At 44.9% G+C, this 13,323-nt stretch overlaps 1 protein-coding gene across 2 annotated transcripts in view; it reads right to left on the bottom strand.

Moving 5' to 3' along the window:
- Positions 1-11,068, bottom strand: part of PTN (pleiotrophin) — a 146,828-nt gene extending 135,760 nt beyond the window's left edge. Inside the window, exon 1 of one of the 2 annotated variants that reach the window (XM_049893498.1) lies at positions 10,802-11,068. The gene's annotated coding sequence lies outside the window, so the exon portion shown is untranslated. The remainder of the gene's footprint in view (positions 1-10,801) is intronic. The other variant, XM_049893497.1, reaches the window with a different exon arrangement.
- Positions 11,069-13,323: the final 2,255 nt, after the last annotated feature.

The raw sequence follows: 13,323 nt of genomic DNA, 5'->3' as shown, positions 1-13,323 counted from the left end.
CTTCATGTCTAAGCAGCCCAATTGTCTTTGGTGAGTCTTGCTCTACTTCCATTAATTAGTATGAACCTGGACAATCAAATGGAGTCATACACATTAAAACTCTAAAGAAGAGAATAGGTACATAATAATTATATTGTTACCATATTAAGAATAAAGTTGCATAAACACTTCTTCACTAGCTTTCAAGGCGATTAGATGGCAACATCTGGATCATCCACACCCTCATGGGAAAGACTCAAGCAGAAGGACTGCTCAAGAGGACACCCTGGCAGGAGCTCATTCATTACTCTTCCGGAGGCTTCCATCAAGTCTACAGGAAATCAGGTGGTGTGTGCAAATGTCTTCCTTAAATAACCAAACGGTATAAATATCACTTGGACATGAAGATATAAACATGAGCAGCTTTGGCCTGTAACAAAACGTGTTTTTGGCAATGACCCTCATAATCTTTGTTCAGCTGCAGAAATCATGATTGGAGGGTTCTGAGCCCTCTTCTGTCTCTCAGGTTTGTTGAATTGACTAGATCTGTTCTACTCAAAGTGGTGCCCCAGACCAGCAGCACTGCTATCTCCTGGGAGCTTGTCTACCTAATTAGGTAGGAGGCCTAATCAGAATCTGCATTTCAACAAGACCCCCGGTGATCTGTGCACACATCAGAATGTGAGAAGCTCTGCTGTGTTTGCCAAATCTACAGATCCGGGAAGACCTTCAACAAGATGAAGTGACACAGTGGCTGCAACAATGGGCTCAAGCATAACAAACATTGTGAGGATGGTACAGGACTGGGCAGCATTTCATTTTGTTGCACAGAGAGTCACTATGAGTCGGAACTGACTCTATGCCTCAGAACCAACCCGATGGCACCTAACAACAATACACTTAGTAAGAATAAAAAAAAAAAAAAAAACTGTTGCTATCAAGTTGATTCTGACTCAGCAACCCTACAGGACAGAGTACAACTGCCCCATACAGTTTCCAGGGAGGGCCTGGTGGATTTGAACTGCCAACCTTTTGGTTAGCAGCCATAGCTCTTATCCACTGTGCCGCCAGGGTTTCCTTAGTAAGAATAGTCCATTAGAAATGTGTTACGTATCCTTTAAGACCCCTGAGAAAGCTCTAAGGCATAATATTTAGCAAAAAAAATCAAAACCATTTTGGTTTAACCTTACTTAGGACTGTCATCTGATTTCTTTTTTTACTATATTCTTTTCTTCACACCTGTCACATGTCTTTCCTCCCACTCATCTTACCAGGTGGAACTTACCTCCTGGCATCTTAGGCAATCTCCGGGGGTCCTGAGAAAATGACAATGACAGCAGCAGAATTAGGGGACAAAACTTGCCCTGCTGTAGGACAGAAGAGAGCTGCCTCCATAAGGTTTCCAAGGAGCAGCTGGTGGATTTGAACTGCAGACCTTTTGGTTCACAAGCTGAACTCTTAACCACTGCACCAGCAGGGCCCCACTGCCTTTATTAGTAGTAGCTGATGTTCAACAGCTTGCAGGTTATAAACGTTGCATCATCACAATTTACTACCAACTCGTGAAGAAGGCAAAAGTCATCATCATCACCTTCTCCATTTTGCAGCTGAACCACCTGGATCCTGGATATCTGGGGACACAGTCAGCATCCCATAATGAACAACTGGCAGAACTGTGATGAAATGCTGGCTCCTGACTCCAATCCTTGACTCTCTCCTTTGATCTGAGCCTCCATGGTAACAGGAGGGGCCGAAGAGGACTTGGTTATAGGCATGACCAACCGCAGCAACAATGTGGCTGCAGAAGCTGGTCCCCGCCCTGGGGTAAGAGTCCCCCATGTACAAAAGGCTATCCTAGACTCTCTAGGAAAGACCAACGCCTAGCAGTCTGATTTGGGGAACTTATGTGTCAAATGCCCAGGCCTTGAGCATAATCACATATTCTGTGTGTTTCTTTTCACAAGAAAGGTATCTTGAATCTATATTTAGAATGAAAAGTAAGGTTCTCTCTCCACTATTGAGGTAGCAGCAGTCAGAGACCATGCAAGGTATGAATAAGGTGGAGGATGACCAGGAAGATGGATTAGGAAGACATTCTAGAAAATTAGCAGGGCTGTATGATCTTAGAAATATAGAAAACGAAGAGCAGAGAGATGAAGAGGCTTCTTCTAGAGGTTCGAGATTGAGAAGGGAGGTGCTTGGGTATAAACAAGAAGCTGGTACCCGGTAATGTTTACCGCTGAACTATGTGAAGAAGAATGGGGCATCAGGATTGGAGGAAGACTCATAAACAGCCTGCATTATGCAGATGACACAACCTTGCTTGCTGAAAGTGAAGAGGATTTGAGGCACTTACTGATGAAGATCAAAGACCACAGCCTTCAGTATGGATTGCACCTCAACATAAAGAAAACAAAAATCCTCACAACTGGACCAATGAGCAACATCTTGATAAATGGAGGAAAGACTGAAGTTGTCAAGGATTTCATTTTACTTGGATTCACTATCAACGCCCATTGAAGCAGCAGTCAGGAAATCAGAGGATGTATTGCACTGGGCAAATATGCTGCAAAAGACTTCTTTAAAGTGTTAAAAAGCAAAGATGTCACTTTGAGGACTAAAGTTTGTCTGGCTATTTTCAATTACCATGGTATTTTCAGTTATCTCATATGCATGCGAAAGCTGGACAATGAATAAGGAAGACCAAACAAGAATGGATGCCTTTAAATTATGGGGTTGGCGAAGAATATTGAATATACCATGGACTTCCAGGAGTATGAACAAATCTGTCTTGGAACAAATATAGCCAGAATGCTCCTTATAAGTGAGGATGGTGAGAGTTAGTCTCACATACCTTGGACATGTTATCAGGAGGGACCAGTCCCTGGAGAAGCACATCATGCTTGGTAAAGTAGAGGGTCAGCAAATAGAGGAAGACCCTCTACCAGACGGATTGACACAGAGGCTGCAATAATGGGCCCAAACATAGCAACAATTGTGAGGATGGCACTGGACTGGGCAGCGTTTCATTCTGCTGTGCACAGGGTCTCTATGCATCAGTATCGACCTAACAGCAACAACAATGTTTAGTGGGGTAAGGGATTACCCAAAAAAAAAACAAACCCATTGCAGTTGAGTAGATACTGACTCACAGTGACCTTACAGGACAGAGTAGAACTGCCCCATAGGGTTTCCAAGGAGCACTTGGTGGATTCGAACTGCTGACCTTTTTTGGTTAGCAGCTGTAGCTCTTAATCACTGTGCCACCAGGATTAGGCATAGAAAACAGATAGTCAAGATGATTGGGTCATGAGGGGGCAGAGAGAGTGGTGTTCAAGGTCATTTATTTGTTCACTCCCTCAGCAGCCACTGGGCATCTTCAAGGGTTCTATGCTAGATATTCCAGGTTCTTAAGAACAAGAGAGAGCCCCACCTTCAAGGTAGGTGTGATTTGGGTGGGGTGGAGCCGGTGTTGATGGTGAGGAAGACAGGAGCTAAGAGATGGGCTGTTCCCGTGTCACCACTGCTGAGAAATGAGAACATGGAGAAGTGGAAAGAGGTGCTATAGAGGCTTAGAAGAAAGGAGACATAGACAGAGGATGTACCTCTGAAAACCCTCCCTGGGCGCCTTCAATCTCTGAGCCATTTATCCTTTCACCCATATTCCACAGCAGGGGTTGGAGGATTGGCTTTCTCCACCCTTCCTACCAAGTCTGTTTTTATTAGAGAGCAGTGGTCTCATGTCTAGTACACATTTTCCTGAGAAGAACATCTAGACTGGGGTGTCATGCCTTTACAATTACATGTGTGCTAAGTTAACCCAGGCTGAATTCCAGTGTAACTTCCAATATTTTTTTCTGCTCTATCATGTGGCAAACATGAAATGAAAACATGAAAGAAATGAGAATTCAGTCTCATTTCCAGAACAAACCACATTAGGGCAGCAAAGAACCATGATGCTTTTGAAATAAACTTTGAGCTTTTTGTGACTCCCCTCCCCTTTCTCTTAAAATACGTGATCTCTTTGTTGCTGGAACAGCTTAGGACAAAAATCTCATCTGTACCTATCTTACTCTAGCTTGAACTGAAGTATTGCTTGTTTTAATGGTATTACTCACATTTTTTTATTGGGTAGGTCACAAGATGCTTGAAGGCATGTTTATGTATCTTAGTACCCCCTCACACTACCTGACATATAGTTGTTGTCAGGTGCCCTCAAGTCACTAACTGTGGACGGTTAGCAGCTGAACTCTTAACCAGTGTGCCACCAGGGTTTGCTTACATATAACAGGGGGGTGTCAACAGCAGTAGGAGTATGTTAGAGATAAGAATGAATACCGGTAAGTCCTTTACTTCAGTCTTCTTCCCAAATAGGATTGTGCTTGAATCATTCCCTTCAGAATTCATTCCCAAAGTAATTAAAAAATGTGAGACCAGAGCTCAGTAGAGATAATGGAGAGATTTGGGAGTTTTCCAAACGAAAATTGGAGTTAGACTTGGACCTCCTTTTCTTCTGAACCAGACCTGCTTTTTCCCATCCAGAATCAATTGGCCTGAAGGGAATTTGGGCCATGGCCTCCCTTTTGAAAGCTGTTCTCTATTCTTGACGTTCATGGCCAGTTCAAGCTTGCACCCACTGGGTCATTTTTCCGTCTACTTCAGGCCAGTCTTGTATGTGGCATGGTTTCCATGGTGTCATTATAGTCTTTCTAGATCATAAAACATAGCAAGCTAGTTTTTTGTTGTTTTTTCCTGTTTAGTGTAAAATAGAAGTTAAAGAATCTGTGGTTTAAAAGGGTAGCTGTAAAGATGCAGTATCAAAGGTGGTTATAGCTACGCTAATATTGTGGGTTTGATTATGCAGATCACATTCATCAGGAATGCAGTGAATAGGTCCTGCTTCAAATAATTTGAGACATACATTTTAATTTCTTCTACTGGGCTTTACTTTTTGAGCCATTTCTTCCCAGTGGGTTTAAAGTGGTATTTCAAACTAAAAAAGAAAAAAAACAATGAGTTTCCGAAAAACAGAATTCTTAGTCATTTTGACAAAGTGACCTGCGACTTTTTAGATTTGGATGAGGTAGAATGGGCTTTAATTGTTTGGAATCTGTTTTAAATGAATATTGGAATAAAGGATTCCCAAGTTAGTACCACCTACCAAATGCAAAGTGTTTGAAACTATAAAACTATCAGCCACTGCATCCCACTTTGAAGAGTGGCGTCTGGGGTCTTAAACGCTAGCAAGCAGCCATCTAAGATGCATCATTTGGTCTCAACCCACCTGGATCAAAGAGAACGAAGAACATCAAGGACGCAAGGTGATTACGAGCCCAAGAGACAGAAAGGGCCACATGAACCAGCGACTACATCATCCTGAAACCAGAAGAGCTAGATGGTGCCCGGCTACAACTGATGACAGGGAACACAACAGAGAACTCCTGAGGGAGCACGAGAGCAGTGGGATGCAGACCCCAAATTCTCATAATACCAGACTTAATGCTCTGACTGAGACTGGAACGACCCCGGTGGTCATGGGCCCCAGACCTTCTGTTGCCCCAGAACAAGAACCATTCCCGAAGCCAACTCTTCAGACATGGATTGGACTGGACAATGGGTTGGACAGGGATGCTGGTGAGGAGTGAGCTTCTTGGATCAGGTGGACACTTAAGACTATGTTGGCATCACCTGCCTGGAGTAGAGATGAGAGGATGGAGGGGGTTAGAAGCTGGAGAAAAGGACACAAAAAGAGAGAGTGGAGGGAGAGAGCGGGCTGTCTCAATAGGGGGAGAGTAATTGGGAGTGTGTAGCAAGGTGTATATGGGTTTTTGTGTGAGAGACTGACTTGATTTGTAAACTTTCACTTAAAGCACAATAAAAATTATTTAAAAAAAAAACCATTCAGCCACTAGAGATATTCCTGAAATATGCTGTGTAGTCCTGAAATATGCTATGGTGTCCAACCCAGTACTTGACATCTGGAGATATACAGTAATTGTTGTTCCACAGACTGGCCATAGCAGCTAGAAAAACTGTATTGTTGGGGTAGGACCTGGGGGGTGTGATGGACATAAACAACCCCAGTTGCACCCTACATTCAAATTGAGTCACTGAGAGAAGAATGACGTGAACATTTCCTGCGGTGATGAAAGCGTCAGTTGCCCTTAGACAGGGTCTGGGTCAAAAAAGGAAAAATCTAGTACACTCGATCAAGAGTGCCTTGGCCCTAAAAACAGGTTTGAGTAGACTACGTCAGACAAATGCCAAAATTTCAGCTAGCCAGATCCAACCACCCATGCATTCCAAGATACGGGCAAACATTTCTGATACGTGTGTACATAAACGGATACAGACAGACCATCCCATCTACAGGGAAAGAACTGCACAAAAGCCCATGGGGATTTGTTGGATGGGGAAAGAATTGTTGGATGGGAAATGCTGGCAAATGGATTAATAAAAGGATTAATTAAGAAATAAGAGCCAGAGGACAGGGAAATAGGTAAGTGCAAAAGTTGGAAGAAGGAGTAAAAGGTTGGAGGCGCAGCGTGCTATCAGCGTTTTGAAATGATGTTTTGGTGCTTATTAAGAGCAGTTCTTAGGATTAGGAGCCCAAGTGTCAATTACAACGACTCGCTTCTTTCAAGACTAATATAATTCCACAAAGAATTTTTCTTTTTCTTTTCTTTTTTTTTTTTTTACTATATATGATTTTTTGTTTGTTGTTTGTTTTATGAAGTTTAGGAATCTTTAAGAATTCTGTTTTTAGGAAACTCATTTCAATTATCTTTTAATCTGAAATGTCACTTTAAACCCAATGTGAAGAAATGGCTCAACAAGTGGCGCCCAGTAGAAGAAATTAAGAAGTATTTCTAAAATTATCTGAAGCACGACCTATTCACTGTATTCCTTGCCTAGTCCTTAAATAGGCATTTGTGATGAATGTGCTCTATATAATCGAACCCTCAATATTAAAAAATTAGCATAGTAATAATGCTCTTTGATACTGTTTTGTTACAGCTACCCTTTTAAACCACAGAATCTTTAACTTCTATTTATTATGTACTAAATAAATCAAAAACCGTTGCCTTCGAGTTGATTCCTACTCACAGCAACCCTACAGGACAGAGTAGAACTGCCCTATAGGGTTTCCAAGGAGCAGCTGATAGATTTGAACTGCGGACCTTTTGGTTTGCAGGAAAAAAAAAAGCTTGCTACATTATACGACCTGGTTAAGACTGTAATGACACCGTGGAAACCATGCCACATACAAGACTGGCATTAAGCGGATGTAAAAATGACCCGGCGGGTGCGAGCTTGAATTGGTCATAAACATCAAGAATGGAGAGCAACTTTCAAAAGCGAGGCCATGGGCCGAATCCCCTTCAAGCCAATTGATTCTGGATGGGAAAAAGCAGGTCAGGCTCCAAAGAAAAGAAGGTCCATTTGTGAATATTATTTTACCCCAGGGCAACAATGTGGCCTTGGGCCAACAGGAAACCAAAGCTCGAAGTGCCTCTGATTACTCCCTAAAGCAGCAGCCTGGGGAGAAATTATCCCTCACCCTTAAAGAGGAGCCCTCCCCCACCCCGACCCCAGGCATCACCGCCAAAGCTGTATGAGGCGGTTCTACTCTGTCCTACAGGGTTGCTGTAAGTCGGAATAGGCTTGAGGGCAATGGGTTTGTTCGGGTTTGGTTTTTTGTTTGGTTTTGTGTTTGCTCTCTGGCCATCCAGAAGTAGAGCCCATTTGTCTTCGTTCACCCAGGCTGGTCTCAGTGTGGACACTACCTTCAGGAGAGAAGTCAAAGGCGATTTAACACCATGCCACCATTTTAAGAAGCAAGGGGCATAAGTGTGTACAAAGAAGGCCTGGCCAGGCAATGTTTAACACAAGGGTTAAGCACTCCGCTGCTAACCGAAAGGTCAGTGGTTCAAACCCACGCAGCTGCTCCACAAGAGAAAAGACCTGGCCATCTGCTCCCTTAAAGAAGCCTAGAAAACCCTATAGGGCAGTTCTACTTTGTCATATGGGGTCACTAGGTCCACTAGATGGCACCTATCAACAAATGTATAGAGACCTGGAATTTATATTCTGAATTGCGACCCTCAAAGGACTGTTAACTTATTACACCATTTTGAACAAACCAGCTACGTTCAGTTTTCTAGGAAAAATTTGATGAGGAACAGAACATCAAAAATAGGAATACTTTGTGAATTCACGCGAGAATGTCAGTTAAATGAGAAGACAACAGCCCCATCAAAGAGGAAAAGCATTTTAATTTAACATATTTAATTTCTAAGATTTTTTTTTTTTTTTTATGAAAGGGATCAAAATATTCGGAGACCTTATTTCTTACAGGTTATTTCCAATGATCAGGTTTTGTGAAAACTCAACCAAGCGATTGGTGTTATGGAATAAAAATACCCCATTTAAAAAAAAAAAAATTACATGAGTATTGCTGACATGTTGTTAAATGTGAGGACCACATAAAGAACATGTCAACTTTCAATAAGTTAGTAACCCAAGTCGCATGGAGAGATCTAAGAAGCCACAGAATTTGCACTAGCCTCATCTCTATAATACCTCATTTTAAAGTCAGTTAATAAACACTCACACAATAATAGTGGTTTCATTTCTTCTACAGATCTAGCTTCTAAACTAGACCACATTTGTAACCACAGGCAAACAGCAGGAACACAGCAAACCACGTGGTTATGTAAGGCTTCAGAAGGGTATTCCACATACAGGCCTTTCACTAAATGAGAAAGAACATTCTAGAGTGGTCTGTGAGCAGCAGCGGAGGGCAAGTGTAGCTTTCCAAAGGTTTAAACTACAACTAGAGAACTTAGAGACCAAACGTTCCCAGAAGAACAGCACTAGTTGGCTTTTGTCCTGATTTGGTTTGATTTTTCTTCTTCTTAATAAAGTTACAAACTATGTCGTCCTCTAATTTAAATGTGAAAGTATAGATGTTGCTACAGGGAGACAAAAAGTATGCCCAAGGCAGGGGAAAAAAGATCATGTGGGCTCCATGTTCCTCTGAGTTTAACTACAAACGTGTGTAACAATGTGGGCTTTAAAATGTATACTTTTCTTAAATAGGCACAGACCGCAGACGGGAAATAAAAGCTTTCAGCTCTACGCCAGGAGGCTCTTTCCTTTTGTTTCCCTCCCATCACCGCTTCACATTTCTATCAAAATCAATAGCAACTCATAACTCAATATGAATTTTCATCCTTTTTTTTTTTTTTTTTTTGATGACCAGGGGCAAAAGCGGGTTCTCCTGTTTCATCAATTCCATGTTTGGCTGGGATCACGGAATTGCTTTCCCCATGTTTATTAGCTTAAAAGCTCTCCTCGGCACGGATGGGGACAGACACACACACACCCCACCCACCTTTTCTCAAGCTGTTAATGTGAATTGCCGAGAGAACCTTTCAGATGAGAGATGCTAGTAGCTGGAAGACTAAGCGAAAACAAACCCAAACCTGCTGCCGTGGAGTGCATTCCGACTCATAGCGACCTTATAGGGTTTCCAAGGAGCGGCTGGTGGATTGGAACTGCCGACCCTTTGGTTAGCAGCCGAACGCTTAACCACTGCGCCACCAGGGCTCTGCTATAAGACTAACCCATAAAAACCCAGTACCCTCGAGTCGATACCGACTCATAGCGACCCTATAGGGCAGAGTAGCTATAAGTTACAAGACTAGCACTCTGGTATTCCCTCACTTTGGTCATTTTCCCCTTTCGCTCCCTCCTCCACGCCTATTTTCTCAAGGTACCCCCCAACTTAGAAAGCAGCTGTTAAGAGGGAGGTGAACAATAGAATCTATGTACAGACTGTGTGTGTGTTAAGACAAGAGTGTGTGTGTGTGTGTGTGTGTGTGCGTGTGAAGGAGAAAGGAAGTTTTATGTTCTGTGTATTAACTAGGGAAGGAACTGAATACCTTCCACTCCTATATAGAGAGAAACTGTAAGTATCTGGCAAATTAGTAATAAAGATCTCCTAGTTCCACGTGGGGAACCCTGGTGGCGTAGTGGTTAAGCGCTATGGCTGCTAACCCAAAGCTCGGCAGTTCGAATCCATAAGACCTCCTTGGAAACTCTGTGGGGCAGTTCTACTCTGTCCTGTAGGGTCGCTATGAGTCCTACTCGACGGCAACCGGTTTTTTTTTTTTTTGGATTTTAGCTCCACGTGGGTGGAATAAAAAGTTAAAGCGCTTGTACAAGGCAGTTATTAAGATCGGCTTTCAAATGAGAGATGGGATTCGGGGATCTCTTTGCAACTTTTAAGTTAACCAATTCTAGCACCTGCCTGGGAGGGCGAGCAGGGCAAGGAGCGTCAGCTGCCACGGGTGGAAGCAAGGAGCCCCCCCTCCCCCGTCCCACCTCACCTAGAAACCCGCCAAGAGCCATCAACTGGCAACCCCTGGGGCCATCAGAGAGGCCAAAAAAGGAATTAGAAAACGGAGCCCTGCTGGCTGAGCCCGGCTTCTCCTCTCCTCCGCCCAGCCTCAGACACACCTCCAACCGCCCCAGGTTTCACAAAGAGCCGGCCATCCCTCCAGCCCGGCCGGCGTGGCCTCCAGCGGCAGGCGGGGACGCCGCCCCCGTGTATTCCCCTACAACAAAAGCTGTCTTCTCTCCCCTCAGGTCTGTGCATCCGAACTCCCCGCACGGACTCCCCCAGTACGCTCCAGAAAGACCCCAGGCAGCCCCTCTCCCACGCCCGCGCCACGCTCGGGTGCACCTAGTCAGGTGGCGCCCGGCGCCGGGGACCCGATGGAGACACCTGGGCGCGGCGCGCCGGCCCTGCACTTACTCGGAGTTTCAAAGGTCACCGGAGCGCGGAGCTGCCTTGGTGACGACGGCGCGGAGTCCGCTCGGAGCCCAGGTGCTCTCTGCTGCCGCTCCGCCGCGCGCCCTCCTCGCGGTGGCCTCCCCGCGCGTCCCCTCCTAGCTCTCTCCGCACCTGGGCGCGCGCCTCTGCTCGGGGACCGCCGGGCAGGCTGCGGGCTGGAAAGCGGGGACCGAGGCTGCGGGCGCTCGGGGACGCGGGGCGGGAAGGAGCGGAGGCGCGGAGCCGGGGGCGGGCGCGGGGGCGGGGGCCGCGCGCTGATTGGGGCGCTCGTTCCCGCAGGAGCCTCCGGGGCAGGGCCCCCGCGGGAGCACGCGCGCGCACTCGGAGCGAGAGGCCCTGAGATGGAATCCGGCTTTGTCTTTTTTTTTTTTTTTCAGCAGAGACTGAACACGCGATGTCTTTCCCAAACTTCATGCATCTTGGGGTTTTTTTCTAATTTTTTTTTTTAGCCAAGAGACTGCACACCAGATGTCTTCCCAAACTTAATTTGTCTTCCCTTCCTTACACGAGCGCATGTGCACGTCCCAATTTACCCGGGAGGAGATCTTAACTGGACAGTGGACGGCATCTCAAGCTACAGTTTTGACCCCAGATAATTTTTCCAAAGATGCCGTTGGAGGTGAAAACGAACAGTCCTCATCCCAGCCTCCCATCTCTCCCCACCCTCAGCTCCCTCCTCCACCAGCCCAGGTTACTTAGCTGTCGTCTCATCCCACACGAATGTCACACATGCGCAAAGTACGCTTCTGCGCTTGTCACGGAGAGGGACAGACGTCTGAAAGTTCCCAATTAAGTGCCACTTCCCTTGGGGGTCTCTTTCCATTTGGGGCTTCTGTAGTGCTTTTAGTGACCTATTTAGCGACATGCGTTTGACACCCAAGACTTTAGAGGACTCCGCAATGTAGTTGCAACTGCGGGGTTTGTAAAACTCGGAGACTGGGCTTCGTGGCTTTCTGGAATTGCCTTTTCACTCACTCTAGGAAAGATGCTAGGGTGTGTTTCTGTCACACATAGATGAATATTTATGAGATGGAGGAGACAAAAGCAGTGTGCAAAATGATTAAGAAGTGTAAGACAAATTTACCTCAAAATATAAAAAAGGCAGTCTTTCTGCCCCTCATCAGTTACCGCTCCTTGTCATGGTCTTTTCACTTCCTCTCAGTTTATCATTTGATGGTGTCCACCCCAAGCGAGGCTGTAACATACACTTCCATTCTTCATACTTCTGACACTGCGTCCTCGCCATTCAACTTGACAAATACACATTAACCGCTTTCCATAGCTCTTAATGTTTACACTTAGAACCATTCCTAAATCCCAAAATTAGAAGGATCATTTTGTGGCAAGTAGTTTTTAGGGACTCCAGGCTTTCATGATGATGAATGCCTGGACAAATGTCTCATGAAGGAGCTGGCTGGGGACAAAGAGGTGGCTCTATAGGTACAGCTTTGAATGAATGAATGCATGCATGAAGAAATGAATGATTTTATTTTTTTAAGGAGAGAGAAAAGAACAGCTTCCATGGAGGGGACTCCAACGCATGGCAGCCCCATATGTGTCAGAATAGAACGGTGCCCATAGGGTTTCCAGCAGCTGTGGTCTTTGGGAAATAGATCACCAGGCTTTTCTTCCAAGGTGCTTGAACCTCCAACCTTTCAGTTAGCAGCTGAGTGCATTAGCTCTTTGCACCACTCAGGGACACCTTTAAAGGAGAGGAGTCAGAAACTCACTCACATTCCTCCAGTCTGTCCCCATAACCAAATTCTTCATACACACACCCCACATCATCTTCAAATGAAAGACAGAGATAAGGAGCCCCCATCTTCCTCTACACACAATCTTTATGTTGCCTGTTCCCCTTTTTTGAGTCCATTTTCCCAGCGAGGCCAGTCATGTTTGTTTTAGTCTGATTTCCTGTGTGGAAATGACGGAAGGATTCCAGTTATTATTTTATTATGGTTATTTTTTCCAGGTCATTTACTGAAAGGGGTTTCTCAGCATTTACTCTCTCTCCATAGGGGTGGAGTTTCCTAGCCATTTAACAAAGGGTTGTCCATTTTCCTCTTAAACCTTATCTAAAGGTAACCTGTTGCTACCAGCAGAATGAGGCTGGCTTTGTTGTGATCTCACCTATAGGACTGGTAAAGTGAGCGTGAGATTCCCTCGCTTCCTACTCAAACACACGTGTTACAGCAGAAATGTAACCTTTTATTCAAATACATATACATGAACATGACTTACATCACTGGCTCTCAAACAGGAGCAATGAACACTTGGCACTCCGGGGACATTTCTGGTTTTCACAGCTTTGGGGAGGGTGTGCCACTGGCACCTGATGAGTAGCGGCCAGGGATACTGCCAACCCTCCTGTAATGCACAGGGCAAGGCCCGCGACAGAGCTGTTTGGTCCAAATGTTAATAGTACCAAGACTGACAAACCCTGACTGACACTATGAACCACTCTATTTTATAAATACAAAAGA

This window comes from Elephas maximus, chromosome 8 (genome assembly GCF_024166365.1).
Source record: "Elephas maximus indicus isolate mEleMax1 chromosome 8, mEleMax1 primary haplotype, whole genome shotgun sequence".
In the NCBI taxonomy this organism is placed as follows: domain Eukaryota; kingdom Metazoa; phylum Chordata; class Mammalia; order Proboscidea; family Elephantidae; genus Elephas; species Elephas maximus.
Note: the sequence above shows the minus strand (reverse complement) of the source record. Positions and strands in the feature narration are given on the sequence as shown.